The sequence below is a fragment of the Nelumbo nucifera genome, chromosome 7 (genome assembly GCF_055504915.1).
Source record: "Nelumbo nucifera cultivar China Antique chromosome 7, China Antique-T2T, whole genome shotgun sequence".
Classification (NCBI taxonomy): Eukaryota; Viridiplantae; Streptophyta; class Magnoliopsida; order Proteales; family Nelumbonaceae; genus Nelumbo; species Nelumbo nucifera.
In genome coordinates, this window is record NC_142655.1 from 28,631,873 (window position 1) to 28,637,189 (window position 5,317).

General features: G+C 38.3%; 1 non-coding gene across 1 annotated transcript; it reads left to right on the plus strand.

Annotated features, from left to right (window-relative positions):
* Window positions 1-3,187: 3,187 nt before the first annotated feature.
* On the plus strand, window positions 3,188-3,261 carry TRNAI-AAU (transfer RNA isoleucine (anticodon AAU)). The gene has a single exon. It is a non-coding gene; the product is annotated as a tRNA-Ile (tRNA).
* Window positions 3,262-5,317: the final 2,056 nt, after the last annotated feature.

Below are 5,317 nucleotides of genomic sequence, written 5' to 3' on the forward strand. Positions count from 1 at the left end.
CTTGCCCTTTCTCCTCCTGTGTTTCTTTGGCAGGCTTTTTGTCGGCACCCACTCAAGGTTCTGAGTATAGGCAATTTTAAAGGAATATATGCTTTGAAAATATATCTTATAACTACATCAATAAAGCAATATCTAAGATAAATTGATTATATAACGCATATACACCTAAGAAACATGCTTTAATAACATATGTAAATTTTGAGTTAGTGGAACATGTCAAGAAAGTATTGGAGTTTGATAGAATAATCAAAATATGGCCTAAATCAAGAAAATTAGTAATATTACTGATTAACTATATCGGGCGATATCGATAGTTTTTTTTTTTAATTTTTTTTTTCAAAATTGGTTCAGGGGGCCTGTTTAGGCCTTCACCCCCTGAATTGGTCAGACCCCCGATACATCCATTATAGGGGCATATTGGAGAGGTCTTGGAATGATACGTATCGGCCGATATGTAACGATATTATGATCTTTGCTATTATTTTATTTCTTTTTTAATTTTTTGATTAACAATTTTAGGGCTGTCAGTGATTCTGTTTTAGGTACAATCAAGGTTCAAAGTATCGACACGTATCAGCCCGTATTGGCCGATACGCATCGTTCCAAGACCCCTCTGATACGCCCCTACAGTGGGTGTATCGGAGGTCTGACCGGTTCAGGGGGTAGAGGAGACCTAAACCGGCCCCCTTGAACCAGTTGTGAAAAAAAATAAAAAAAGGCTCTAAAATGTGAATCGATTCGCCCAGGGGCGTATCGATATTTTGAACCTTGGGTACAATCTATTGTGAATCCAATGCAATTGAGTTGGATTTGGCCTTCCAATAAGCCTTGTGGGATCAGATTAGAATCCAATGAAGGATCCATTATGAGTCTGGATTTGCTCTTCACAGAGCGTGCCTCACACCGACTTCACAGCATGTTCTGGCTGTGCATCGGGAACATTTCTCTTGTATTTATTATTTATGGGGAGATGTTTCCAATACAAGGTGGAATATGGCTGTGATGTCGGTGTGAGGCGTGTTATGTGAGGAGCAGATCCCCATTCATTCCATTATATCATAGGATTGAATCGAATAATTGTCAAATCCAATTCGATTACAATATTATTATTGTTAGAAAAATCAATATGCCAAATCAATTTATGGTTTTAGGGTTTTGATCTGTCTGTTTTTACTGTGGCGTTTTCACCTTGTGGTTGCTCAATGGCCATTAAAAACGGAAGTTTCTGCTGGGGTGGTGAGGTTAGGGTGATCTGAGGTTTGAGTTGCAGAGAAAAAAGAGAAAGGACGCTCATGATGGAATCACACATGGCTAGGTGTCTAGTTCGAATGTTCGATTCAAGAGAAATATCACTTTCTTGAACTTGAAATCTGTAACATCCATTGTTTACCCGCAATTCAACTGGCCTAGTTTCTAGTGGCTGCAAAAGGCATCTGATTATCTGAATTTGAATTCGAATATGATCCTATTAAGGGTGATCCAAATTCAGTCCATTTATAATTGGATCAAATATGGATCTCCTTATTTAATCCAGTATAACCCGATTTGATTCAATTTAAATATATATATATATATATATATATATATATATATATATATATATATAAATTATTTTCTATTTATGATTGAAGTTGGTCTCAATGTTGTAGTTTCACTAACTGTCATAGGTTCAAGTTTTATACAAGTAATCAATTCACTTAGTTCATAAATTATAGTATTGAAATCTTTTTTTTATCTCATATTTTATTAATAATATATAATATTTTGATCATTTTTAGTCTAATTAATTTATAGTTATACTATTTAATATTCGATTATAAGCCAAATTCTATTTGAATATTCAAATATAAACAAATGAAATTTGGATCTGCTTATATCCTATTTGATCTGATCCGTTTGCAGACCAAGAGGGTTTTCAATCTGAATTAAGTGGCTTGAATCATGATCTACTTGTCCATCTTGGGGAATAGTGGAGGGTTAACTGCCATTATAAATAATGTCAAAACAAGAAGGCAGGCTGAATAAGAAAAGGTTGATAGAAAATAGAAAGTTAAAATTGGCCCGAATTGTTGATGGACAAGCAAACACTGATTTTAATACAACCTGAATTGGATTGGGCATTGAACTGGAAAAGGGAGAGGTTTATCGGTCAGGTATATAATCATGTATGACCGTAAAAAATTTAATATGCATAATTATAAAAAATTGATATTTGAGGATAAAAAGGCATCTTGTGGAAAAAATAGCAGGGCAAGACACCTTTAGAATGCACGGGTTGTGAAAAATTACCCAAAATATAAAAGAAATTCACCCAATCAGACAACCAAGCGCAAAGTTATAGCCTTTGAACATTTACATATAAATTAGAAAAAAGTTGACAAAAATTGATGGTTTAACGAAATCAAGATCAGTTCATTGGTTTTCAGGTTGGATTAGGTGGTCCACCGGGTTTGGCCAGTTTTTGGTGATAATAGTTTTAGGGGAATGACCAAATTAGCCAGGGTTTTTTGATAGATACACATAATACATACATACATACATACATACATACATACATACAAATGTTTTGCCAATCTGTTCGGTTTAGTGCTGGGTCCGTTGTTAAATACATATATTTATACAAGGGCAAATCTATGAATATCACCTATTTGGTTACCACTTTTTTGATACTGGTTGATTGGTTAAAAGTTTTTCCACTATCATAGTTGAACCCATTATATAAATATAAAAAATGTCCGGTTTAAATTGGGTTGAAACACCCAATGCCTCAATTCTAACTCGAAATTCAACCTGACCCTATTTAAACCTCTTCATGTCCATGGGTTAGACTTGAACTTAGCTTTTGCCAAAATTTGAATGGATCTGATCTGAAGAAATGTAAAACGTTCATAGGCAGAGCATGAAAGCCTGGCCCGTGAATAGGTGTATCCTACCTTACCCAAGTTTTTTGGGTTGAGTTCACTTGGTCCAAGTTGCACCCCCCACCAAAGGCCACCCCTCGCCTCACTGTCAACAAAGGCCTCTCTATTAATATGCTGATGTGTCAAGTGAATTATGTTCATTTAATCTTGATTTGGGGTTTCTTCGTAAATATCTTCTCTAATAATCTGAATTCTCCGAACGCATAATAGTGTTGATATCCTTCGAGATTTATTGAGGATGTTATGTTCTCTACTTTCACACAAATGACCTATTAGCTCAGTTGGTTAGAGCGTCGTGCTAATAACGCGAAGGTCGCAGGTTCGAGACCTGCATGGGCCATTGTTTGGTTTTTAGTTTCAGGTGATTGGGTGGGTCCCCTTATTGAATGAATCTCATACCTATGCGGCAATCGTGTTTGAGATGTGCGGCTATGATACTGTTGGAAGCACTGTTGCTATATTTATTTATTTATAATAAAATATTATGTATTATATAAATAAAGTCGGATCAGGTCTGAATCGATTCAGGGCTGCGTGCAATCGATTCCAAATCGATAATAATCAAAATACTATATCATGACCTACAATCGACCTGTGGGGGTTCCAGTTCCTGGAACCAAAACTGGTCCAATTGGTTCGGATCCGTTGAGTCGGACCCGACCCATTAAAAGCCCTAAATGCAAGTAATAGAACCAATCAGGGAGCGCAATTTAATGGGTTATGGGGTGAATGCTCAATCCCAATCTCTATATTACTCTGAAACCGAACCAGCAGAAGTCCCGTCACCCCACTGAAAACTCTAGCCCTCTGTAATCTCTTTCCCTCGTCCTGTTCATAGACATAGAGTGACCTCTCAGCTCTTTCTCTCTCTTACACACACACATATGGGTGTCAATGGATCGATTTTTGATTGGATCCCGTCTAGTCCAAAATCAATTTGGATGAATTGGATGGACTAACAAGATATATTGGATTGGACCAATCTGGACCAAAATATTTATTAGATTGGATTGGACCTGGTCTGTCTGTAACAAATTTATATTGGATTGGATTGAATTAAGCCAATATCTAATCCACTGATATAAGATAAGAATATGTATCAATAAATCGGGTTTGGATTGAAACCAATCTAAATCAAAATGATTTTGAACAAATTAGGTGGTCCAGACAATGAATTGGACCGATCCAAATTGGTCTAATATATTTATTGGATTGGATTAGACCTGATCCATTTATAATGGACTCACATTGGACTGGATCGGCGGATTGGACCAAATCCAATCCAATTGACACCCCTACCCACACAGTGTTGCTCTATTTAATTCCCTTGCAATTTGATTTATTTTGCAACCTATAATCATATATACTCTCTTGATGCTTATCTGCTCCTTTGCTTCATTACTATTAGTTAATTTGGCTTGTAACGTTAGTTTTGTTTTTTGATGATCAGATAACAGATATATCTATCTATTCAGTGGGTGTGGATTTTGTTACCATGCACAGCCTTAGGGGGTGTTTGCCAATGTGTATGGATGTGATTTTGCTGACATCACAGTTGTTTTTGTTTTAGGACAAGACCACTCACATTGTCAAACACTCCCTTGATGGTTGCATGTTTCTTTATCACAACTAGACCTGTTCATGGGCCGGGTGGCCCGACGGGCCGGCCCGGCCCGACCCCCGGACGGGCTTGAACAGAATTTTTGGCCCGCGGGCTTAACCTCGGGCCAAAAAGCCCGGCCCACATAAAATTCGAGCCGGGCTCGGGTTTTGCCAAAATAGCCCGGTCCGAGCCCGGCCCGGCCCGACTTATAGTTAAACTTAAGTAAACCCAGCCCGACCTATAGTTAAACCTAAGTAAAAACCCTATGTGATGTCTATTTGAATAAATGTTTTAATTTGAGGTCATTGATTCACTTGTAGACCCATTGTTCATTTAAATAGGGGAAAAAAACATTTAAATTAAAATAGAAAATGTCAGAAAATTTTGAATTTCTTTTATTAGGTCGGGCTTTGGGCTTTTCATCAGGGCCGGGCTCGGGCTCGGGCCTAACAGTTTTCTGTTAATAAAGAGTCAAAGCCCGGCCCGGCCCAGCCCGAGCCCGGCCTGACCCAGCCCGAGCCCGGCCTGACCCAGCCCGAGCCCGGCCTGACCCAGCCCAAGCCCGGCCTGACCCAGCCCGAGCCCGGCCCGGCCTGACCCAGCCCGAGCCCGGCCCGGCCCATGAACAGGTCTAATCACAACATTTTAGTTTTATTCTTTCTTCATTTTTCTGAGGCACAAGAAGTGACAATAATGCATTTTTTGATCCATTTTACAAACTAGAATTGTCATCTGCTGTTCTTTCTATTGGTTTGGTGAATAAACCTTGTGACAAGGTTTTGGTTGTTTCTTA